The sequence below is a fragment of the Dipodomys merriami genome, unplaced genomic scaffold (genome assembly GCF_024711535.1).
Source record: "Dipodomys merriami isolate MVZ:Mamm:240054 unplaced genomic scaffold, mDipMer1.0.p SCAF_10, whole genome shotgun sequence".
In the NCBI taxonomy this organism is placed as follows: domain Eukaryota; kingdom Metazoa; phylum Chordata; class Mammalia; order Rodentia; family Heteromyidae; genus Dipodomys; species Dipodomys merriami.
Window position 1 is genome coordinate 16477520 of NW_027202271.1, and position 25793 is coordinate 16503312.

General features: G+C 43.2%; 1 long non-coding RNA gene and 1 pseudogene across 1 annotated transcript; both read left to right on the forward strand.

Annotated features, from left to right (window-relative positions):
* The first annotated feature begins 2433 nt into the window (after positions 1-2433).
* On the forward strand, positions 2434-9950 carry LOC138836839 (uncharacterized). Its single transcript, XR_011375082.1, has 6 exons — positions 2434-4375; positions 4464-4619; positions 4955-5043; positions 7083-7261; positions 9024-9154; positions 9587-9950. It is a non-coding gene; the product is annotated as an uncharacterized lncRNA (long non-coding RNA).
* Positions 9951-11208: 1258 nt separating this feature from the next.
* LOC138836844 (signal peptidase complex subunit 1-like) lies at positions 11209-12161 on the forward strand (annotated as a pseudogene).
* Positions 12162-25793: the final 13632 nt, after the last annotated feature.

Below are 25793 nucleotides of genomic sequence, written 5' to 3' on the forward strand. Positions count from 1 at the left end.
TCTCCAACTCTTTTCCTCATGGAATCCATCACCCATTCAGGGAAGGTCTTGCCAGCCTGGGTTTACCTTATGAATCCAGTTATCATCACGAAATGAATGCACTGTTGCTACTGAATATGGAAGATCTAATTTCCACTGCACAAAACATGGGATGCAAGTCTTCTCACTTGTTGTTAGTGGAGTGAGAATGGACCAGCTCTGCTTCTCTGGGAATGTGTATCCATGTATTCTCTACCCTAGAATGTTTCTCCTCCAGTTCTTCTGAGCATAAAATGCGTTTCAATGGCTATCTTCAGCACTGAATGCATGCAATCCAGATGTCTACACCAGTGAATAAATTGCTTCAGAAGTTTTTTTCTGAAAAAAATTGCCTTCACGGGGATGGGAAGGTGGCTCAGTGGTAAAGCTCTAGACTTTCATGCTTGAGGCCCTGGGTTTGATTCCTGAGCAACACATAAGCAATAAGAACAAAGCTAGAAGTTGCAATGTGGCACAAGTGGTAGAGCGCTAGCCTTGAGTTGAAGAGCTGAGGGACAGCGCCCAGGCCCAGAGTACAGGTACCACGAACGGACCCAAAAATAAATTGCCTTTACTACATCCAGTGGTTTCCCTGAGGCAGTTCCAGGCACAGGAACATCAAATCCAGCTCTGGTTATCAAGGGAGGTTTGAACTCCAGAATTCTCCTGCATGTAGTAGGGACTTCTGCATGTCTCCCATGGAATGGATCAGCTCCAGTTCTCCTCAGGTGGGTTTAAGAGTGTATTTCCTCAAGTTATTTCATGGCTTCTTCTCTAGCTCATTTCTCCTCACCAGGGAATGCACGGAATTGCCGTCTCTTTAGCTTGGAGTATCTCTACTCAGTCTCTCCGGATGGCATGTCTTGAAAGTATCTGTTGTCAGCAAGAACTGTTTTTTTTTTTTTTTTTTTGGGTCCGATCGTGGGACCTGAACTCTGGGCCTGGGCGCTGTCCCTCAGCTCTTCAGCTCAAGGCTAGCGCTCTACCACTTGAGCCACAGCACCACTTCTGGCTTCTTTCTTTTTGCTTATGTGGTGCTGAGGAATCGAACCCATGGCCTCGAGCATGCAAGGCAAGTGCTCTACTACTGAGCCACCTTCCCAGCCCCAGCAAGAACTGTTTTAAATGTGGTATTCTGCAGGATGCAGTCCAATCGTCTGATGATACTTGCCCTAAAATACCTCAACTTAGAATTCAATAAAATGTTGAGTCTATCCCTGCCTGGATTCTGTCTACACTTACTCCTGTCAACTTGAAATCATTGTAGCCAAAGATTGCAATGCTCCTTGGAATGAAATGTGAGTGCTTGTCCTCTGCTGTGCATAAATTGCACCATGGGTTCTATCTTAGGAAAGATTTGCTTTCCACCCATACAAGGCATGCAATTAAACTCCTCCAATCCCTGTGAGAATGGAGTGAGCTTCAATATTCAGCAAGCTAGAGCTCTTGTTCTAGCATCCCTCTACCAGGAGCATGTATACTCCAGATAAGCACACCATGCAAACTGTTTCTCCCGCTTTCATCAACTTGGAATATGTTCATACACCTTCACTCAATATGGAATGTCTCTCCTCAAGTGTTGTCAATCCAGAATGCTATGGGTCTCCTCCAGGGTTGAGCAAGAGGAATATGACTTCTCTAGTTTTTTGGCATGTACAATACTTCTCCTTCAGTGGTCAGTATGTGGAATATATATTCTCCAATTCCAGGCTTGTGGAATAGGTCTCCGCCAACTTTGGGCCAGGCCTCTTCAGCATTGTGGTGAGCAGAAAAGTTATGTTCTGCAGCCTGTCTGGGCAGGAATGGGGCTCCTCCAGCCTTCCTCCTGTAGAATCTGTATGCTTCAGTGCCTCTCAGTGTAGAATGTGTCTATCCAGTTCACAGTCTACAGTGTATCTCTTCCAGCATATATCAAGTTGCAATCCATTTACCTCAGTTGTCCTGAAGATGGAAAATATTGAGGCCAGGTCTCTACAGACTGCAGGCCATCTCCTTAAGCTCGCTCTAGCAAGGAATAGATCCACTCTACTGTTGCTCAGCAAGGAATGTACCTGTCGTTACTTTCTGGAGCATGATGTGTGTGTCCCGAGTCTCCCAAGCATTGGTATCATCGATTCCAGCTCTTTTCAGGAACTTGAATGTCCCCTTGAGGATTCTTGAATGTGGAAATATTCCAATATCTACCAACAGCATGGGACACATGTGCTCCTGTTCTCCTTAGCATGGGATGCATCTATTCCAAACATCCTTGAGAAGTTCAGCATTTATTTGGGGTAAGCATTTGTTATCATCTCTTTTCTGTATCCTCATGCAGTACTGCTTCTTATCCCTCATTGCTCACAGCAATGAAATTTGTGCACTTGACCGCATTTCTCATGGGCTATGTATCCCTCATGTCTCTGCAGGAAGGAATGTGGCTCTCCACAGCATGGAATATAGCATATGCAGCTCGACTTAGAAGGTAAGTATCATTTCCTGCTCTCCTTGTGGTGGCAGCTGTGAACTCCAGGTGTACTGAGAACGGAATCTGTGTAATGCAGCCCTCCTCAGGTAGGTAATTATTAACAAAGTTCTCCTCAGCATGTTGACATGTGTACTTATAGCGTAGGACATGTCTACCCATATCCTCAACATATAGACTGTTACCCTCTTATCTCGTTACATAGGAATGTGTGGACTGGAAGAATTTACAGCATGGCATGAGATTCCACCATGCCTCCTGAACTTGGAATGTCTATCTTCCATCTCCCTTCACTGAACAAGTTGTTTACTCCAGCTATTTTGAGCTAGGAATGCTCCTGCTCCATATCTCCTCATCTTGCATAATTTGTCCACTGAGTGTACCTCCTCAGTTTCTCCTCAGCATGGAGCTTGTGTAAATCAACTCTCCTTTTCTTGGACAATTACTCTTACATCAGTCTAAAACTTGAAATCTGTCTGCTGCATGTTCTTTCATCTTGGAATCCATCATTTCTAGTTCTCATCATCAAGAGAGTTTCTTGATGGCGCTGAGGCTCTCAGCTTGACATGTGCTGAAAGCAGCTCTTTTCAGTAAGGTAAGTGTCAACTCTGGCATTCTTTGCATGGAATCTGAAGTGTATAACTCTCCTTAGCATTAAGTACATTTACTTCAGTTCTCTTCCACATATGAGAGATCTGTGGACTCCATTTCTACTCAGAATGAGAGTGGCTCTTGCATGGAATGTATATTACCACAAGAAGTGGTATGAAATGTGCCAGCTGCTTCTCTTTTCAGTATGAATGTTTCCAGAGAGCTCACTCGGTTATTATTTCCAGTATATAAAGGAAAGAAGACATCTTTTTCAGTCTTTTGCAGTCTACGTCAGAATGGAGTGGGAATCCATCAGCTTTTGTCAACATGGAGTATTCTAAATCTCGACATCAGGGAATGTGTCTACTGTTGCTTTCCTCAGCAGAGAATGTGGTTCCTCACCGTGGAAGGTGTCTCCTCCACATGAGATGCATTTCTTCCAATTCATTTCATTATGGAATGCCTTTCCTGTAGCTCTGTTTAGCATGAGCTCTATTCCAGCTCTGCTAAACACGGTAGATGTCTTTTCCAACACTATGAAGAACTGACCACCTTCTGCTCTTCTCAGTATGGAATCTATCCGCTCTGGCCTGGTCTACCTCTATTTCTGCTTCTGTCACCATGGAAGTCTTTGATTCCAGCGTTTCTAAGTGTATTGCTAGGTATTTCGTATACCTTTCCAGTTTGTCCTTGGAGTACCGTGCATGTCAGCAGCTCTCTAATGAATGGAATTCATCAACAGCATCCTATCATGGAGCAGGTCTCCTCCAGTTGTGTGATGTACAACTGCTGCAGCTTTCAGGAAGACATGATATTTTGCTGCAATTCAACATAGGATGTGTCTCCTCTAATTTGTCTCAATTTGCATTGTACCTCCTCTTAGTCTCCTATGGATGGAATGAATATGTCTAGTCCAGTTCTCATCAGGCTGAAATGCTTCTCTTCCAATTTTCCTGGAAGTGGATGAAATGGAGCTGCAGGTCTTATTCCATGTCTCCAGAGAAAAATTCATGACAGCTCCAAATCTGTACAGCCTGGAACCAATCTCATTCCTCATGCAACTCAGTAAGAAATTCACCTATTCTTACTGTTCTTATCATGGAATACATTTGCTCCTGGTCTTCAGGAAATGAGATGCATTATTTCCAGCTCGATTCAGCATTGGAACCACCTTTTCCACCTCTTTTTAAGAGGATAAATGTGCACTCCAGGTTTCTCTATCATGGGATCATCACTCTCTCTACTTAGCAGGAATATAGCACTGCTCTCTTCATCCTGGAATCTATCTGAACTCTGCTAATGAAGGTAAATGTCAACTTGGATCTTTTAAGCATGGACTTCCCTCCTTTCTGTTTTCCTTATTTCCCGATGCATATTTTCCATTTTTCCTCAGAATGGAATCAATGCCTTGCAACTCATTGTTTGTACAATTGGTTTCCACAAATGCTTTCAATATGCGATATGTAGACACCATCTCTACTCAGCATGAAATATGTCAATACAGTTCTCCTTATAATGACATCCATTTATTCCAGCTCATTTTAGCAAGGTAAATGTCCTACAGTAATGTGTTTAATATATGTGAACTCTGTTTACAATTTGTCTTTTTTTGTGAGTCGTGGGTCTTGAACTTTGGGCCTGGGCGCTGTTCATCAGCTCTTCAGCTCAAGGCTAGGGCTCTACCACTTGAGCCACAGTACCACTTCCAGATATTTCTGATTATGTGGTGCTGAGGAATTGAACCCAGGGTCTTATGCATGTGAGGCAAGCACTCTACCACTGGGCCACCTTCCCAGCGCACAACATGTCTTTTTGTTATGAAATGCATCTCTTTTGGTGGTGTTTGGAGTGTGTCAGATTCTGTTCTTTTTTCTCTTCATCAAGGAATACACCTATTCCAACTCTCCTCGGCATGAATCCTTCTACCCAGGGTCTCAGAATGGCATGTGTTTAGAACAGCTCCCATCAGCAAGGTAAGTGAAAATGCCAGTATTGTGTAGCATGCAGTCTTGCTAGTATAGTGCTCATTGTCCTGAATTACTTCTACTTCAGTTCTCCTTGGCATGAGATCTGTCTACCTCTCTTCTACTCTGCTCGATTGAGCAGTTTTCTGCTCCCTCAATGACCTCTACTGCATTTAGACTCCAGGATCTTGTACTCCTCTTTGTAGAATGTGACCTACTCAGGTACTGTCAGCATGGGATATGTCTGTAGATGTCATCCTCATAGAGGTAAGTATCTGCTTTAGCATCCTTCAGCATGGCATGCTTCTTTCACATTTCAACGTGGCTTGGAGTCCATTTGCTCCAGCCCAATTTCTCACAAAGAATTGTATAAAGTCCAGATGTCTTCAGCAAGGAATGTTCCAACTGTTTGTATGCCTGCCTGGGATCCCTGTCCTCAGCATGTCAGCCTGGGATGTGTTAAAGGTGGTTTTCCTTGGGAATGTATGTGTCACCTCCAGTTTTTGTCAGCATGGAGTCTAACCAATTCAGTGTCCCTTGTCATGAAATACATCTACTTCAGCTCTGATCAGGAAAAACACAGAACAAAATGTGTCTCCTCCAACTCTTGTCATAATGGAATCCATCACACATTTACTGAAATTCTTGTCATCCTGTGATGTATCTAACAGTTCCTATTATTAGCATGAAATGAATGCATAGGTGCCCACTCAGAAAGGAGATTAATAGTTCCAGCTGTACAAAACATGGAATGTATGTCCTGCTCATTTTTGATAATGTACTGGAAATTGACTAGCTCTCCTCAGTGAATGTGTGTAAATGCACTCTCCACATAGAATGTTTCTCCTCCAGTTCTCTCAGAATTTACTGTATTTCTATGACTGTCTTCAGCACAGAGTGTATATAATACAGCTGTCTTCAACAGGGATTATATCTTTTCAGCCAGATAATTTTCAAGTGTGGCATTGTTGGATATTTAGGTGGCTACCACCATGCTACTTGGCCTGGAAAATGTTGACTATCGCTCTCCTGAGCATGGAATGCCACTTCTCTAACCAAGCTCAGCATGAATCTACCTCTAATATTGTCTTCTTGTAATCCCTGTTCCCAATGTTGGCAATGCTCCTTGGCATGCAATGTGATTTGTTCAGCTATACTCGGCATGCATGGGAACCACAGGTGCAGTTTTAGGGAAAGTTTGCAATGCATCCCCTCCAAATCACTTGAGAATTGCGTGAGATTCACCCAGCTCTCTCCATTTAGGAAACTGTATAAGTGAGTTCTTCTCAGCAAAGAATTGCTCTGGTTCTAGCACCCATTGGCCTGAAGTATATGTACTCTAGATCAGCACACCATGCAATGTGTTTCTCCAACTTTCCTCCACATGGAATGTGTTCCTCCAACTTTCCTCAATGTAGAGTGCTTCTCCTCATATTTTCTCAGTCTGGAATATGTCTCCTCCAGTTTGGAGCATGGCTAATACGTCTCCTTCAGGTCTCCTCAGCAAGGAATGTGTATCTTCCATTGTCATGAGCATGAAATGTGCACACTGCAGGTCAGCCCAACATGGATTCTATCTGTTCCAGCCCCTCTCAGCATGGAATGGATCAACTCTAGTTCATAGCCTAAACTGTATCTCTTCCAGCACTCCTCAATGCATTTAGCCCAGTTCCCCCAAGGAAGGAAAATGTGAAAGCAAGGTCTATACTGACTCACGCCTGTGTACTTTTGCTCAATGCAGCAAGGAATAGATCCACTCTGATTTTTCTTAGCAGGGGATATGTCTGTCACTGCTCCCTAGAGCATAAAGTGGATGTATTCCAAGTTTCCCAGCATGCATTCTGGCTCTCTGAATGCAAGGGGAATGCTCCATGAGGATTCCTTATCATGGAAACATCTTCTCCCACTCACCTCTGTATGGGATACATGTGCTCCTGCTCTCCTGGGCACGGAATGCATCTATTCCACCTCTTCTCAGAAAAGTAAGCAATTATTTGGGTGAATAATTTCGTAGTAGGAAACCATCTCCTTCTTGTATCTTCATGCAGGATGAAATCTTCCCTCTTTGCTCAGAGCATGAAATTGATCTCATCAGCCTGTCCACTGAATGCCAGTACTCAAGTTCATTCCTCATGGTCTATGTGTGAACCTTGCCTATGAGGGATGGAATGAAGTTAATGTCACTCCTGGCAACATGGAAAGCATGAAGTGCAGCCCTTCTCAGAAGGTAAGGATCATCACCAGTTGTCCTCTTCGTGGAAACTGCCTACTCTAGCTGTGCTGAGAATTGAATGTGTCTAATACAGTCCTCTTCGTGTAGGTAATATCTAACTCAATTCTCCTCAGCATGGAATCCATTTCCAACATATGTCCTTATACTATAGAACGTGTCTGCCCTTGTACCATTCAACATAGCATCTGTCTGTCTCTGTTTTCTTTCTGATGTAATGTGTCCACTCCAGTGATTTTTCAACATGGCATGAGATCCCTTCATATTTCCTCTACTTGTAGAATGCATATCATCCAGCTCCCTTCATTGAGCAATGTGTCCACTCCAGTATTTTGAGCAAGGAATGCTCTTACTCCAACTCTCCTTAGCATGGAATATGTGTCCTCTTACTCTTTTCGATGAGGAGCACATTACTCCATCTTTTCTCAGCCTGCAGTGCATCTCCTCAGGCTCTCAGCATGGAATGTGGCTAAAGCTCTCCTCTTCATGGTCAGTGTCTAGTCCACCATTCTGCATCTTGGAAACGTTCTCCTGTGTGTCTGCTAAGCTTGGACTGTATCACCACCAGATCTTTTCATCAAGAGGTTCCTGATGAAGCCAAGGCTCTCAGCATAGCATGAACTGAATCAGCTCTTGTCCGAAAGTGAGGTATCTACTTGGACAATGTAGAGTCAACAATCTGCTCTTCTCAGTATGGAATATATCTGCTTTGGCCTTGCCAACCTCTGTTCCTGTTTCTTTACTATGGAAGTCTTTGATTCCAGCTCCCCTAGGTATATTCCTAGGCGTCCTAGTTCTCCTAGGATACATTAGACTCAGCTGCTCTACAATGCATAGAATTCTTCAACAGCCGCCCCCCCCCCTTCATGTGGCAGATCTTAAATTGTGAGTAGATGCATTTGAAGGCACAAAAACATGAAATGCTTCTGTTGCAGCTTTCCTGAAGACCTGATCTTTGACTGCAGGGCCCTTCACCATGGGTTGTGTCTCCTTTAACTTGGCTCTATGTGCATTGTATCTCCTTTTATACCTCACTGGATAGAATAGGCCTAGTCTGCTTCTTGTCAGGCTGAAATGCATCTCTTCTAGCTCTCCTTGGGATGGATGCAATGGAGCTCCAGGTCTTATTGCAGGTCTCCTGAGGAAAGTCAACATCAACTCCATACCTGTACTACTTGGAATCAATCTCCTATTGCTCACACACCTCAGCATGAAATACTAATACTCTAAGTATTCTTATCATGGAATGCATCTAGTCCTGATCTCCAGGGAATGGAATGCATATGTTCCAGTTCTGCCCAGCATTCAAACCATCTACTGCCGCTCTTTTCAGGAAGAAGGTAAATGTTCACTCCAGGTTTCTCTAACACAGAATCATTACCCACTCTGCTTTCTTTGTCCTGGAATCCATCTATCTCAGCTCTGCATACCAAAGTCAGTGTCAACTCAGGGTCTCTTTAGCATGGATTCATGTCCTTCCCCTCTTCTTATTTCCAAATACATCTCTTACATCTCTTCTGAGGGTGGAATCAATGTCTTGAATCTCTCTTCATGTTAGAATTGGTCTCCGCAAATTATTTCTGTATGGGATGTGTCAGCACCATCTCTACTTTGCAGGAAATATGTCAACTTCAGTTCTCAGCGTGGCCTCCATTTATTCCAGCTCTCTTAAGCACGGTAAATGTCCACTCTAGTCATCTGTAACATGAAATCTTTTTACTCCTTGCCGTTTTGTTATGAAAAAATTCTCTTTTACCAGACATCAGCAAGGAATGCCTCAGCTCCGGCTCTCTTCCACAAGGAATGTACCTTTTCCAGCTCTCCTCAGCATGGATCCTCCTAGACATGGTCTCAGCATGGCATGTGTTTAAAGCAACTCTCATCCGCAAGGTAAGTTTTAACACTAACATTCTTTAGCATGTAGTCTGGCTAGTACAATGCTTATTGGCCTGGACTACATCTATCGTAGCTCTCCCCACCTACACCAAGACAGCTGCAGTGTGGAGAGGTGGTATAGGGGATTATCGTTGCCTCTCTGACCCACCCTTGACTGCAACTCCATTATGGAGCACTGGATTCTGTGTGAATAGATGTGTGAGTCAGACTTGGTCATATCTAGTACTTTCCCTCCAATCACAGGGATCAGCAAAGAGATACACAGGCCATCCATCCTTGCCTTTCCCAAGCAGTGGCCTGGGGTTGTCCTTGGTCTCCTGGATGAAACGTCATTGTTGGCCTCACTATTTGAGCATGATCCTCCTATCCTGCTGGCAGCCTCCGTGGAGCTCTTTTTTTTTTTCTTTTTTTTTTTTTTTTTTGCAGAACAGATGATAATCAACTTTTCTGGTCTCCAAGCACTGTGTGCCCTGATGCCACCTCACGTGGAGAGACCCAGTGGGAGACCCTTCATACTCCAATGACTGATGCACTTCCTCCACTCGCGTCCTTCTAGATGAAACTCCACATCCTGCACGTACGTCTTGAGCTACATCTTCCTCAAAAGAAGCACAACTTCTGGCATTTTAAAGTTGGTCTCCAAGGAAGCTCAGAACATCACCACTGTGAACATGGGTCCTCTGTTTCCACAATGACTTTCATTCCTCACCCCAGCCATCTTGTGGTGTTCCAATTATTTTCAAAACACACTGTTGTATCTGAACACCATATTGAAAAACTTCAAACCACAGAGGCAATAAACTTCTCTATTATCATATCTGATTTTCTGTTTAAATGTAAATGCATTCCAATTCTATTTTCTTTTCTTTTCTTTTCTTTTGTTTTTTTGGTCGGTCGTGGGGCTTGAAATTTGGGCTTGGGTACTGTGCGTGCACTCTTCAGCTCAAGGCCTGCACTCTACTGCTTGAGCCACAGCGCCACTTCTGGTTTTCTAGTGGTTTATTGGAGATAAGAGTCTCAAGGACTTTCTGTCCCAGGCTGGCTTTGAACTGCAATCCTCAGATCTCAGTCTCCTGAGTAGCTAGGATTACAGGTATGAGATTCTGGCACCTAGCTTCCAATTCTATTTTATATTTTAATTCCATTTTGTAGTTTAATCATACTCAGTTTAAAAAGACTGGCAATTTCTAGTGAAATTCCCAGACTGGTTTTCTTTTTTCTATTTTTTATTGTGAAAACACTGTACAGAGGGGTCACAATTACATGGGAAAGATAATGAGTACATTTCTTATCAAGCATTGTTGCCTCCTCCTTTGTTTCCCTTTCCTATCCCTTCCCCATCTCCCCCCACCCCAAAGTTGTAAAGTGTGATTGTGACATCAATGGGAAGTTCTCCTCAGAGTAGACTTCAAGTGCAATGAGCTCACAATTACTTGGCCCAGTCAATATCAATTTCCTTAACACAGAAAAGCCCAACATCACTTTTGTGGGTTTTATTTCTGTTTTAATTATATATGATCCCAATTTGGGGGAAGTACTTTTCTAAGGCTAGAGGCTATTAGTGTTTGGAACAAACACCTGATACTTTCCCCTGATGTTTTGATATTGCAATGGAACTTTATCCCCTACATATCTACTGTATAATGTTGGTGTCTAGATGCTGCCCCACCAGACTGAGATAAGTATTCAAAGCTTTCCTTCTTCTAATACCTTTATTTTTAAAAAGTTTCGTCTTTATTGTAAAGATCGTGAACAGGGGGTTTACAGTTACATAAGTAAGGTAATCATTATATTTCTTTTTAATACCTTGTCAGTGTGAGGATTCTAAAACTGAGGTTATAAGCAAGTGACATAATTGTAATTTTTTTTTTTTTTTTTTTTTTTTTTTTGTCGGTCATGGGGCTTGAACTCCAGGCCTGGGCACTGTCCCTCAGCTCTTCAGCTCAAGGCGAGCGCTCTACCACTTGAGCTACAGCGCCACTTCCGGTTTTCTGGTGGTTTATTGGAGATAGGAGTCTCATGGTCTTTCCTGCCCGGGCTGGCTTTGAACCGCGATCCTCAGATCTCAGCCTCCTGAGTAGCTAGGATTACAGGCGTGAGCCACCAGCGCCCGGCTATAATTGTAATTTTTTGTGTATATTAGCTACAGCAACATATGGAATATAATTTCAAAAGTGTATGTAGGTCGCCATGGAGACGCAGTGCAAGCAGGCAGCCGTTAATCCGCGAAGGCACGGCTTAGAACCCTTTATGGGACCAGAGCTTGGGCTCCTGGCCCCAGTTTCCCTGATGGCGAACCACTCACGGGTGCGTGATGCCTCAGTTCATCCACCTCCACTTCCCCAGCAGCAGGCCTGACGCCAGGCTACAAGCAAGTGCAAAAGGGTCATGGCACAGGGTGAGGCCTGGGGTTATCCCCGCCCTTCGGAGACATCGGCTTCCGGGGCAGTCGCAGGTAGGGGCTTGTCTGGCCTGCCAGTTCTCTCTAGGTGTCCTGTTCGGACCTCTGCAGTTCCTGACTGTCATTCGCTCTCGCCTCCCTGCCAGCCACCTTAGCTAACTTAATGCAGCAATATCTCAGCGTGCTCCCCACAGAGATGGCTTACAAGGGGCAGAAGCTAGCTGAACAGATGTTTCCAGGAATTATTCTTTTTTCTGCAATAGTTGGATTTATCTATGGGTGCGTGGCTGAACAGTTCAGGTGGGCAGTCTAAATAGTTATGGTCAGACTTGCTTTTTCGTGTTTGCAGACACTTCCTCCATGGCCGTCTATCGAACACATCCCCTCAATTGGTTACCTGTTCATGACTTAGGAAGAGAAGACAAGAAAACAAGGGGTAGAAAATTTAAGAGGCAGGATAAAAATAATTGATTGGGGTTTTCATGACTCAACACCATTTTTGTTTTCTCTGAGATGAGATAAATTTCTATCATAACCAAATCATGAGCGTAAAACTCCCTAGTCTCATAAACACAGCTGCACATAGATTTAGTTTTCTTTATATTTCAAAGGCAGTTAGAAATAACTCAGTTGTGGTAGACTTGTAAATATTTTAGACCAACTCTTCATAATCTTGTTATGAAATGGAAAACAAAAACACAAGTTTGCAGTGTTTCTTCCAGGTATAAATAATGAGTGCCTCATAAATGACAGCAAGAAAAAAAAAAGTGTATATAAACTCTCCGGCTGAGCCTACTAGGGAGCATTATATGCTGGCATTCATTCGATGAGGAGAAGAAATGATAATAAGCAAGTCCTAAACACTGGGTTGTGAAGACAGGATATGTTTTGCAAGGACTCTCTTCAAGGCCCCCTTGACATCCTTATTTCTCAGCCTATAGAAAAGGTGGTTCAGGGCTGAGCTGACCATTGTGTAGAAAAAGAGGACCTTGTCATGTTTGGGCCTATGGATAGAAATGGGAAGGACACACATGACAATGACAGACCCCCTAATGCATCCCAAGTACAGCCAGAAGAGCAGGTGATATGGGCTTTATTTCATCCTTCATTTGAGGAGAGGAATTAGTATGTAAGAGACCAGAATGGCAGAAAGCGGGTAATCAGTAACAACAAACCCTGTGCATCTGCACAGGCCAGCTTCAGCAGTGGTAGGATATCACTGTTTATGTGTTTAGTCATCTGGCCTTTGCGGAAGGGATAGTGCAAAAAGTATGTGACATATCCAAGGCTGCTCAGAGAGGTAAGGATCCATAATGTGGTCACCAGAATCCAAATGAAACATGATTCCATGCATATCATGTAGTTCAGATGATGCCAAAACCACACACTTATCATAAGATAGAGAACCTCTGCCCCATATTGCATCAGTTCCAAGAATTCAGAAAGGCATGGGCCCCAAAGGAGATGGCTGTGGGGTGAAACTTGATGTGAGGATTAGAGAGAATTACCTATGCAGCAGGTACATGGGCACTTGGAACCTCACATCCATGTAATAGCAAGGACCAGTAGTCCATTACAGGTCAGTGATTGTGTACAGAGTAGGAAGCCTGCCGTCAGTCAGAATGCCTGGGAAGATGAAGTCCATCTCCAATGTAGAATTGCAGAGCTTCATCTCCTAGAATCAGATATGTAGTGGAAGCATTACTAAGAGATGTAAGCAATATTTGTATGGACTCAGGCCAACTAGGGTAGCCAACAGAAATTTTGTGGGATATCTTTATTCCTATGGTTTGCTTTTGCTTTCAAATTTCCTGAATGGTTTCAGAGTCAATTCCCAATGAACCAAAGACCTCAATGTAAGACAATCCCCTGAAACTATTACAGGGAGTTTTGAGGGAAACACTAGGGCTTCTTGGTACAGGTTGAAACTTCCTAAGATTCAGAAACACAACAAATTAAAGAAAGGCTGGATAAATGGAACTGCATTAATCTCTAGCATTTCTGCCTGGAAAAGGACATAGCTAGCAAGATAAATGGAAAGTCCAGACATTGGAATATCTTTACTCTCTATACAATACACAGGGACCTAATATTTAAAATATATTTAGAGGTCAAAAAATTAAATCCCCAAAAACAAATGCTCAAAGAAAGAACCGCTCCATTAAGAAGTGGGCTAAAGACTTAAAGAGAGACTTCTCTGAAGAAGAAATAAGAATGGCCAGTAGACACATGAAGAAATGCTCAACATCTCTGGCCATCAGAGAAATGCAAATCAAAACAACATTGAGATTCTGCTTCAGCCCAGTTAGAATAGCCATTATCAAGAAAACAAAAAAATAATAGATGCTGGCAGGGCTGTGACAGAAAGGGAATGCAATGTAATTCTTTTCTGCACAAAAGCGTGTACTACTACTCTCAGGAAAGACAGTATGTTTATTCCAATTATCCTCAGTGCTGAAGCCATCTAGTTCAGCTTGGTCAGAAGGTGAAGGTCCAGTTCAGGGGTCTTTCTCATTGTATCAGTATGTTACATTCTGCTCAGCATGGATTACAATTACAACTGTCCTCCTTGGCAGGGAATTTATCTATTCTAGTTCTTCTAGGGAAAATGAGTGTCATTTTGTTCTCTCTTTAGCATGAAATCCTATTTTTTCTCTGTCATCATCTGACATTTGTCTTTACCTTTTCAGAGCATGAAATTTATTTCTTCAGACTCTTCTCCAGGTTTATTGTATCTACTGGAGCTTATTTGTGTGGTAGATTTTTCTCATATATTTTGCTATGCAGAATCTATCTGCAGCATATCCATTTAGCATAGCATGGGTCAACTCCAGTCTTCTGCAATGTCAAAGTGATGTCACCAGTGGGCTCCACAGTATGGAATATTGCTAACCTCTCTTCTCCTCAAACAATGTGTTTTTTGTCTATTGGACACTACCTTCCTCTTCAACTATATATCTCTTTTTTCTTTTCTTTTTTTTTTGTTGGTCATGGGGCTTGAACTCCAGGCCTGAGCACTGTCTCTCAGCTCTTCAGCTCAAGGCAAGCACTCTACCACTTGAGCTACAGCACCACTTCTTTTTTTCTGGTGGTTTATTGGAGATAGGAGTCTCACAGTCTTTCCTGCCTGGGCTGGCTTTTAAATACGATATTCAGATCTTAGCCTCCTGAGTAGGTAGGAATACAGGCGTGAGCCACCAGTACCTGGCTTCAACTATATCTCTTGTGGACTCAGTCCTGTGATGTTGTTTTCGGTATGGAAAGCAATCAGCAAACTAAGTGTTTATTTCAACACTCCATGCCTGGACAAAGAATATACCTATTGCAATTCTTTTCGTCAATGTGTTTTCAAAAGCAGCTGTGCACATCAAGATGTCTACTTCAGTTCTCTGTGCTACAGAGTCTACCATATATGCATTTGCAATAGTTTTCATCAGTACTGAAGACATATCATCTATTCTGCCCTTCACATGGAATCTACATAGTCCATGTAATCCATCTATCCTCAGCATGAATTCTCTGTTCTTCAGCCCTCCTCACCGTGCAGGGATATGACTTGATCTGTACTTTGCATGGTATATATGGTTTGAAATTTTTCTCAAGAGCAAGAAAATCTCTCCATGGCTCTTTTGCTCATGAAATGCACCTCTGCATGGATTATGCCTTCTCCAGCTCCTCTCAGCCTCGAATTTGTTCTTGAGTTTGGATTGGTTTCCTTCACCATGTCCTCACCAAAAATTTCCTTTATTCTGCCTCTTTTTAAAAGATCATATGCAGTCTAGTACCTTAGAGCATGGCTTTGTATCCTATGGCTCAGATTAGCATGGATTTATCATAGGCAATTCTCTTCTATGTCAAAGGCATCATCTCTGGCTCTCCTCAGTACTGATGCAAGCATTCCATGTGTCTTGTGCATGAAATTCAGTAACTGGTGTTTTCCTCAGAGAGGTAAGTTTTCACTTTGGGACGCTTTCTTACACACTGATGAGTTTACTTTTATCAAAGCATACAACTAATGTTTTCCATCTCTTCCCAGCTTGGAAAACATCTGACTTGGCTGTATTGCACATGAGATGGATTTATTCTCAGCATGGGAAGGGTCTGTGGCTTTCCTCCTCAGAAAGGTAAGTGTCTACTGTAGCATCCATCAGCATGGCATGTGAATTTCCCATTTCTCCTTGGCTTTGAATGCATTTGCTCCAGCTTGATTTCTCAGGAAGAAATGTGTCAACTCCAGTGGTCTTGATGAAGGAAAGCACCAACTCTATAGTTATGCCTAGCTGAGATCCCTAGCTGGGATGTCAGCATAGGGTGTGTAAAAGACAGTTCATTTGGCAACATATGTATCAACCCCAGATTTTGTCAGCATGAAGTCTATCTAGTACGGTGCAGCTTGTTATGGATTATATCCACTGCAGCTCTGAAAAAGCCCGGCATAGAAAGGAATACGTCTTCTCAAACTCCTGTCATCAAGAAATCCATCACCCATTTACGCATGTTTCCCCAGACTGTCACAGCCCGTACAATTCCTCTGCTCAGCATGAAATGCATCCATAGGTGTTCACTTAGTAAGGAAAATCTTATTTCCAGCCTTATAAAACATGGAATGCTTATTCTGCAATTTTTAAAATAATGGAATAATGAACCATCTCTTCACTGAGAATGTATATAAATGTATTCTCCACATAAACTGTTTTTTCTCCAGCTCTTCGAGCATGAACTGTATTTCCCATAGCTATATTTAGCAGAAAATGCATGTAATGCAGGTGTCTTCAACTGGGAATGACGATTGCTCAGTTCCCTTCCATGGGAAATGTGTCTCCTTCAGAACTTCTTAGCATTGGTTTCCCTGAGGCTGTTCTTGACACAAGAACCCTCAATTCCAGTTCTGGTAAGCAAGGTAAATCGCAACTCCAGGATTTCTTACCTGGAGTAGAGACTTCTGTATTTCTTTCATGGACTGGATCAGCTCCAGTTTTCCTCAGTAAAGTATGTTTATTCCAGCAGTATGTTGCATGGAATCCTGCCTCCTGCATTTTTCATTATCTTGGAATGTACCCAATTAGACTCTGTTTTCCTTGAAATTTCTCTACTCAGTGTCTCGGTATGGCATGTCCTTAAAACAGCTTTTGTCAGCAATGTAAGGTGCAAGTGTGGCATACCTGCATATGTATTTGGCTTGTACGGTGAAACTTAGCCTAGAATATATTGATTATAAATAACTCTGAGTATGGGATGCAACTTCTTTAGCCCATCTCTGTATGGAATCCACCTATTCAAATTTGTCATTTTGGAATCCAGGTAACCCAAAGTTGGCAATGCACCTCAATATGAAATGTGATGACTCCATCTCTGCTCTGCATGAATTGCAGCCACAGGTGCTGTCTTACAAAGTGTCAGCCTTCCAGCTCTACAACCCCTGCAATCCATCTCCTCTAGTCCACTTGAGAATGGAATGACACTCTCCAGGTCTCTTCATTTGGGAAGGTTGTATAAAAGAACACTCTTCATCAGTGAAAGGCTCTTATTTGAGCACTTGTCAGCTTGGAGTGTGTGTCCTCATGTCTGCACACCCTACAATGTGTTTCTCCACCTTTCCTCCACATCCAATGGGTTCGACCATCTCCCTTCAATATAGAATGCCTTGCCTCACCTTTTGTCAGCCTGGAACTGTCTCCTCCAACATTGGGCATGGAGAATATGTTCACCCAATTTGAGGACTATGGAGTATGTCAAATTCCAGGGTAAGTCCAGGACTTCCCAGCATGGAGTCTACCTCCTCCATTGTGATGGTCATGAAAAGGGATTGCTGCTGGTTGTATCACCACAAATGTGGCTCCTCCAGCCTTTCTCATGTGGACTGTGTCTGCACCAGCACCTCTATGCATGGAATATTTCTACACTCATTTGTAGCCTTTAAAATACATTTTGTCCAGCACTCCTGAAAATGGGATCTATTTTTTCCGGATCCTTTGAGTACAGAAAATATTAAAACCAAGTCTGATGCCCACCTCCTTTTGCTCACTCCAGCAAGGATTAGATACACTCTTAATTATTCTATGTATGGGATGTTTCTGCCCATTGATGCCTAGACGAAGAAATGGATGTCTTCCAAGACTCTTTGGCATGGCAACCATAGATTCTAGATCTCAGCCGGAAAATAAAATCCCTTGAGGATTCTTCATCACTGAAACAACTCCTGCCACTCCCCTCCGCATGGAACACACATGCTCCTGTTCTCCTGGGCATGGAATGCATCTATTTCAGCTCCCCTCTTTAAGGTAAGCATTTATTTGGGACAAACACTTCTTAGCATGGAACCATCTCTATTCTGTATCCTCATGAAAGATTGAATCTTTTCCTTCTTTACTAGGACTATGAAATTGATCACTTCGGTCTGTCTGCTAAATGGAATTAATGTACTTGAGTTCATTCCTCATGCTCTATGTTAACTTGTGTTTCTGCAGGATGGAATGAAGCGATTGTCACTGACTGCAGCATGGAAATCTTCAAGTGTAGGTCTATTCAAAAGGTAAGTATCTCCGGCTGTACTGTTTGTAGAATGTGTATACTCCAGCTATTTTCCAAATGGAATCTGTCTAATGCAGCCTTCCTCAGGTAAGTAATTTCTAACTCAACTCTCAGCATGGCATCCATTTCCAGTATGTGTCTGTATAGGATAGAATGTGTCTAATATATTCTCTTCAGGGAGACATAGAATGTGTCTCTAAATTCTCCTGATGGAATGAGGAAACGTTATTTTCAACATGGCATGAAACCTGTTTATGTCTCCTCCACTTGGAATACAAGACATCTAGTTCCCTTCACTGAAAAATGTATCTGCCCAGCTGTCTTCAGCAAGGAATGCTCCTACTGCATCTTTCCTCAGAATGGATAGTTCGCCACTTGCTGCTTTCTGAGAGAAGCACACTACTCCATCTCTTTACAGCATGGAATGTACCTCCTCAGGTTCTCCTCAACATAAAACCAGTGTAAATCAGTTCTGCTCTTCACAGTCAGTTTCTGGTACATCAGAGTGCAGCGGGAATCTGTCTGTTGCATGTCCATTCAGCTTGGAATGCACCACCTCCGGCTCTCTTCATGAGGAGAGGTTCTTGATGAAGCTGAGGCTCCCAGGATTACATGAGATGAAATCACTTCTTCTCAGCAAGGTAAATGTCAACTTTTTCATTCTCCAGTATGGAATCTGGTGGATACATCACTCTTTGTCATGGAGTTCATCTACCTTAGCTCTCCTCATCATGGGATCTGTTGATTCCAGTTCCTCTCAGGATGAGTGGGGCTCTTGCACGCAATGTGTACACACCAGGCCTTGTCCTCATGGAAGCCTTCTTCACATTCATGAGCGCTTTCCTCTGCATGCAGTATGTCAGCTCCTGTTCTCAGCAAGAAATTAATCTGCTGAGCTCACTATGGTATCATTTCTAGTATAAAAAGAAAAGAAGACAACTTGAGCCCTCCATTTCAAATTGGAGACTCCACCAGCTCTCCTCAACATGGAATGCACGTATTCTAGCTTTCTGTATCAGAGAATGTGTCTACTGCTGCTTTCGTCAGCACAAAATGTTTCAGCAGTCCTCCTCAACATGGAATGTGTCTCCAAAAGCTCTCTTCTTAATGAAATGTATGTCCTCCTATCTTCTAATCATGCAATGCTTTTCAACGTGGTCTCTTTATGAATGAAATTTATGTACTTGAGTTCTCCTATGCAAAGTACACATGTAGTCCAAATCTAGTCCAGCACTATGAGGACACAATCGTCTCAGCTCTCCTCAATATGGAATATACCTGTGCTTCCCACAAAAACCTCTAGAATGAATGTGTTCCTGTTCGGATCAGCAGTGAAACAATCTTCTCTAGGTCTGTTTGGCAAAGTTAGTCTTTCATGGAATTATCTCGTTCTGTACTCAGCATGGAATACAGGAATGCTCTCTGAACTGCAATCCATCTGCCTGAGCAGATACTGAGCACATACTCAGGTATGTGTCAAATTGGGGTCTCTTTAGCATGGAATCCTTTACCCTTCTTTCTCATTCATTATTTACAAATGCATCTTTCCATCTCTTCAGGATGGAATCAATGCCTTACATCTCTTTATATAGTGAAACGGATCTTCGCCAATACTTTCAGAATGGAATATTTTGACATCTCTATTCAGCATGGAATATTTGGTTCTTCTCACCATGACATCATCAATGTATTCCAGCTCTGATCAGCAGGGTAAATGTCCACTCCAGTGTTATGTTCAATACAGGTAAAGGGATTTGCTACATTTCCTCTTTTTCTGAAATGCATCCATTTCGTAGCAGGTGGCAGCAGGGGATGAGACAGCACCAGTTGCCTTCATCAAGGTATACAGCTATTCAAGATCTCCTCAGCATGCAACTTCCTACTCAGATCTCAGATTGGTACGTGTTGAAAGTGACTGTCATCAGCAAGGTAAGTGCCAATGTAAGTATTCTTTAGCATGCAGTGTTAGTAGCCTAGTGTTCCTTGTGACAAACTCTTACTATTGCTGTTCTCTTCAGCAAGAGATCTGTTTCCCTCCGTTCTACTCAGTGTGACTGAGTGGTTTTCTGCTCACTCGAGTGACCTCTAGGCCATTCAGGAAGCTAGAGCCTGACTCCAACTTGTAGAATACGAGCTGCTGACACAAACACTCTGCATGGCATATGTCTGCAGCTTTCATCCTCAGAGAGGTAAATGTGTGTTAGAGCACCATTCTTTGTTTGAACTTGGCTTGGAATGCATTTGCCTCCAGTCATATTTCCCCAGGAAGCATTTGATCACATCCAGCTGTCTTCACCAAGGAATACACGTTCTCTGCGTGTGCCAGCTGGGATCTCTGTGCTCAGCTTGTCAGGCTGGCAAGTGCTATAGGAAGTTCTCCTTGGCAAGCAAGGTATGCATCAACTCCAGTTTTGGCAGCATGGAGACTTGCTAGTTGCAGCTCTTTGTCCTGGAATACCTGTGCTGTAGCTCTGAGCAAGCCCAGTACAGGGGCCAAGCCCAGGACAGAAAAGAGTGTGTCTTCTCCAACTCTTTTCCTCATGGAATCCATCACCCATACAGGGAAGGCCTTGCCAGCCTGGGTTTACCTTATGAATCTAGATATCAGCATGAAATATATGCACAGGTGCTAACTGAATATGGAAGGTCCCATTTCCTGCTGCACAAAACATAGGATGCAAGTCTTCTCATTTGTTGTTAGTGGAGTGAGAATGGACCAGCTCTCCTTCTCTGGGAATGTGTATCAATGTATTCTTGATACAAAAACCTTTCTCCTCCAGTGATTCTGAGCATCAGATGCATTTCCCATGACTATCTTCAGCATACAATGCATGTAATCCAGATGTCCACACCAGCAAATACATTGATTCAGATGTTTTTTCTGGAAAAGAATGCCTTCACGATGCTGGGAAGGTAGCTCAGTGGTAGAGTGCTTGCCTTGCATACCTGAGGCCCTGGGTTTGATTCCTCAGCACCACATAAGAACAAAGATAGAAGTGGTAATGTGGCACAAGTGGTAGAGCACTAGCCTTGAGCTGAAGAGCTGAGGGACAGAGCCCAGGCCCAGAGTTCAGGCCCCACGACCGGACCCAAAACAAAAAAATGTCTTCGCTACATCTAATGGTTTCCCTGAGGCAGTTCCTGGCACAGGAACATCAAATTCAAATCCAGCTCTGGTCCTCAAGGGAGGTTTGAACTCCAGGATTCTCCTGCATGCAGTAGGGACTTCTGCACATCTGCCATGGAATGGATCAGATCCTGTTCTCCTCAGGAAGGTTTAAGAGTCTATTTCCTCAAGTTATTTCATGGCTTCTTCTCTAGCTCATTTCTCCTTACCAGCCAATGCATGGAATTGCCGTCTCTTTGGCTTGGAGTGTCTCTAGTTAGTCTCTCAGGATGGCATGTCTTGAAAGCAGCTTTTGTCAGCAAGAACAGTTTTAAATGTGGCATTCTGCAGGATACAGTTGGATCGTCAATGATACTTGGTCTAGAATGCCTCAAATTAGTATTCAATATAAATGTTGAGTCCATCACTGCCTGGATTCTGTCTCCCCCTACTCCTGTCAACTTGAAATCACAGTAGCCAAAGATTGCAATGCTCCTTGGCATGAAATGTGAGCACTCGTCCTCTACTGTGCATGAATTGCACCATGGGTGCTATCTTAGGAAAGATTTGCTTTCCATCCATACAAGGCTTGCAGTTCTCCTCCTCCAATCCATGTGAGAATGGAGTGAGATTCAATATTCAGCAAGCTAGAACTCTTGTTCTAGCATCCCTCTGCCAGAACCATGTACTCCAGATAAGGAAACCCTGCATGTATCTCCACCTTTCCTCGAACTTGGAATATGTTCATACACATTCACTCAATGTGGAATGTCTCTCCTCAAATTTTTCAATCAGAATGTCGTGAGTCTCCTCCAGGTTTGAGCAAGAGGAATATGACTTCTCTAGTTTTTTGGCATATACAATACTTCTCTTTCAGTGGTCAGTACGTGTAATATACATTCTCCAATTCAAGGCATGTGGAATAGGTCTCCGCCAACTTTGGGCCAGGGCTCTTCAGCATTGTCGTGAGCAGGAAAGTTATGTTCTGCATCCTATCTAAGCAGGAAGGGAGCTCCCCAAACCTTCCTCCTGACGAATCTGTATGCTTCAGTGCCTCTCAGCATACAATGTGTCTATCCAGTTCACAATCTACAATGTATCTCTCTTCCAGCATATCTCAAGTTGGAATGCATTTATCTCAGTTGTCCTGAAGATGGAAAATGTCAAGGCCAGGTCTCTACAGACTGGAGGCCATCTCCTTTAGCTTACTCTAGGAAGGAATAGATCCAATCTGCTGTTGCTCAGCAAGGAATGTACGTGTCGTTACTTTCTGGAGCATGAAGTGAATGCGTCTCGACTCTCCTAAGCATTAGTATCATCGATTCCAGCTCTTTTCAGGAACTTGAATGTTCCCTAGAGGATACATGAATATGGAAATATGCCCAACTGTCTACCTACAGCAAGGGACACATGTGCTCCTGTGCTCCTTGGCATGGGATGCATGTATACCAAACATCCTTAAGAAGTTCAGCATTTATTTGGGGTAAGCATTTGTTATCATCTCCTTTCTGTATCCTCATGCAGTACTGCATCTTATCCCTCATTGCTCACAATGAAATCTACACACTCGTCCTCATTTCTCATGGTATATGTCTCCCTCATGTCTCTGCAGGAAGGAATGAAGCTACTGTGGCTCTCCACAGGATGAAATGTACACGTGCAGCTCGACTCAGAAGGTAAGTATCATTTCCTGCTCTCCTTGTGGTGGCAGCGGTGAACTCCAGGTGTGCTGAGAACGGAATCTGTGTAATGCAGCCCTCCTCAGGTAGGTAATTATTAACAAAGTTCTCCTCAGCATGTTGACATGTGTAATTATAGGATAGAACGTGTCTACTCTAACCCTCAACATATAGACTGTGACTCTCTTGCCATGTTACATTGGAATGTGTGGACCCCAGGAATTTACAGCATGATGTGAGATTCTACCATAGCTGCTGAACTTGGAATGTTTATCTTCCATCTCTCTTCACTGAACAATTTGTTTACTCCAGCTCTCTTGAGCAAGGAATGCTCCTGCTCATTTTCTCCTCGGTATGGGATGTGTGTCCCTTACCCTTTTCCATGAAGAACATCCTTTCATTTAAGCAAGAAGTGCAACTCCTCAGGTTTTCATCAACATGAGTCCTGTCTACAGAATCCCTCTTCTTTACTGACACTTTCTAGTCCCGCATCTTGCAGTCTGGAGTCTGTCTGCTGCGGGTTAGGGCATATTGGAATGCATCAGCTCCATCTCTCTCCATTAAGAGAGGCTCTTGATGAAGCTGAGGCCATTCTGGCACTTGTGGAGAGGAGCTCACATCAGCAAAGTGTTCACACTAGCATTCCCCAGGAAGTAACTGGGGAGTATAGCACTCTTTGGCATGGAGTGCATCTACCCCAGCTCTCCTCAGCATGGCATCTGTCAACAGCAGTTCGACTCAGGATGTGACATGCCTGTTGCAGGTCTAATCAGCATGTATTCTATCTCCACATCAGGCAACCCATCCACTGTGGATTACTAGAGCAGTGAATGTGTCTTCTCCAATTCCCCTATCCATGGAATGTGTCTCCTCCAGTTCTCTTCCGTGTGCAATTTGTGGCTTTAAAAGCTTGTCAAGGTGGATTGTTTTTCCTATAGGTCTGTTTATTATGAAATCTATTGATGAGCTCCATTAAACAAGCTCGACATCTGAGGTCAAGGATGTGGAATTGTCCATCTTCTGTTCATCACAGTATGGAATATATATAGAGAAAGACTCTCTGGCCTTATCAACCTTTCTTCCTGTTTCTGTCATCCCAAAAGTCTTTCATTCCGGCTCTCTTAGGTGTATTCCAAGGTGTGATGTAATTCACCTAGTTTTCCTTTGGATGTATTGAGTTTCAGCATCTCTGCAAGGTATAGAATGCTTTGACAACAACCTGCCACGAAGTGAGTACCCTCTGCTTGTTTTATACACAAAGAATTTGCATGTGAGGGCATAAAAGCATAGACTATTTCTGCTGCAGCTTTCCTGAAGCCTCATCTTTTGCTGCAAGCACTTCAGCATGGGATGTGTTTCCTCTGGTTTGCCTCAGCTCCTCTGGATCGAATATGTCTAGTCTGCCTCTCATCATGCTGAATTAATCTATTCCTGCTCTACTTGGTTTGGATGACATAGAGCTACTGGTCTTACTGCAGGTCTCCTGAGGATAGTCCATGTGAATTCCAGGCCTGGAATCAATCGCATGTTGCTCATTCAACTGACACCATGTTAAGTGTCCTTATCATGGAATACTTCTACATCGGCTCTCCGGGGAATAGGATGCAGGTGTTCTACTTCTGCGCAACTTTGAAACCATCCACTCCAGCTCTGTTCAGGAAGGAAAATGTGCACTCTACGTTTGTCTGTCATGGAATTATCTTGCTCTGTACTCAGCATGGAATATAGGACTGCTCTCTGAACACTTACTCAGGTATGTGTCCAATTGGGGTCTTTTAGCATGCAATCCTTTATCCTTCTTTCTCATTCATCATTTACAAATGCAGCTTTCCATCTTATCAGGATGGAATCAATGCCTTACATCGCTTCATATAGTAAAACTGATGTTCGGCAATACTTGGAGAAAGGAATATTTTGGCATCATCTCTATTCAGCATGGAATATTAGGTTCCTCTCAGCATGACATCATCCATGTATTCCAGCTCTGATCAGCAGGGTAAATGTCCCCTCCAGTGTTATGTTCAATACAGGTAAAGTGGATTTGCTACATTTCCTTTTGTTTGAAATGCATCCCTTTCATAGCAGGTGTCAGCAGGGGATGAGTCAGCAGTTGAATTCATCAAGGAATACACCTATTCAAGTTCTCCTCAGCATGCATCTTTCTACTCAGGATCTCAGCATGGTACGTGTTGAAAGCTACTGTCATCTGCAAGGTAAGTGCCCAGGTAAGCATTCTTTAGCATGCAGTCATAGTAGCACAGTGCTCCCTGTCACAAACTATTTCTACTGCTGTTCTCCTCAGCATGAGATCTGTTTCCCTCCATTCTACTCAGAGTGACTGAGCAGTTTTCTGCTCACTCGAGTGATCTCTAGGCCTTTCAGGAACCTAGAGCCTGACTCCACATTGTAGAATACGAGCTGCTGACCCACACACACACTGCATGGCGTATGTCTGCAGCTTTCATCCTCAGAGAGGTAAATGTTTGTTAGAGCACCATTCTTCGTTTGGACTTGGCTTGGAATGCATTTGCCTCCAGCCATATTTCCCCAGGAAGGATTTTTTTTTATCACATTCAGCTGTCTTCTCGATGGAATACATGTTCTCTACATTTGCCAGCTGGGATCCCAGTGCTCAGCATGTCAGGCTGGCAAGTGCTATAGGAAGTTCTCCTTGGCAAGCAAGGTATGCATCAACTCCAGTTTTTGGCAGCATGGAGCCTTGCTACTTCCTGCTCCTTGTCATGGAAAACCTGTGCTGTAGCTCTGAGCAAGCCCAGTACAGGGGCCAAGCCTAGTAAAGAAAAGAGTGTGTCTTCTCCAACGCTTTTCCTCATGGAATCCATCACCCATACAGGGCAGGCCTTGCCAGCCTGGGTTTACCTTATGAATCCAGTTATCATCACGAACACTGTTGCT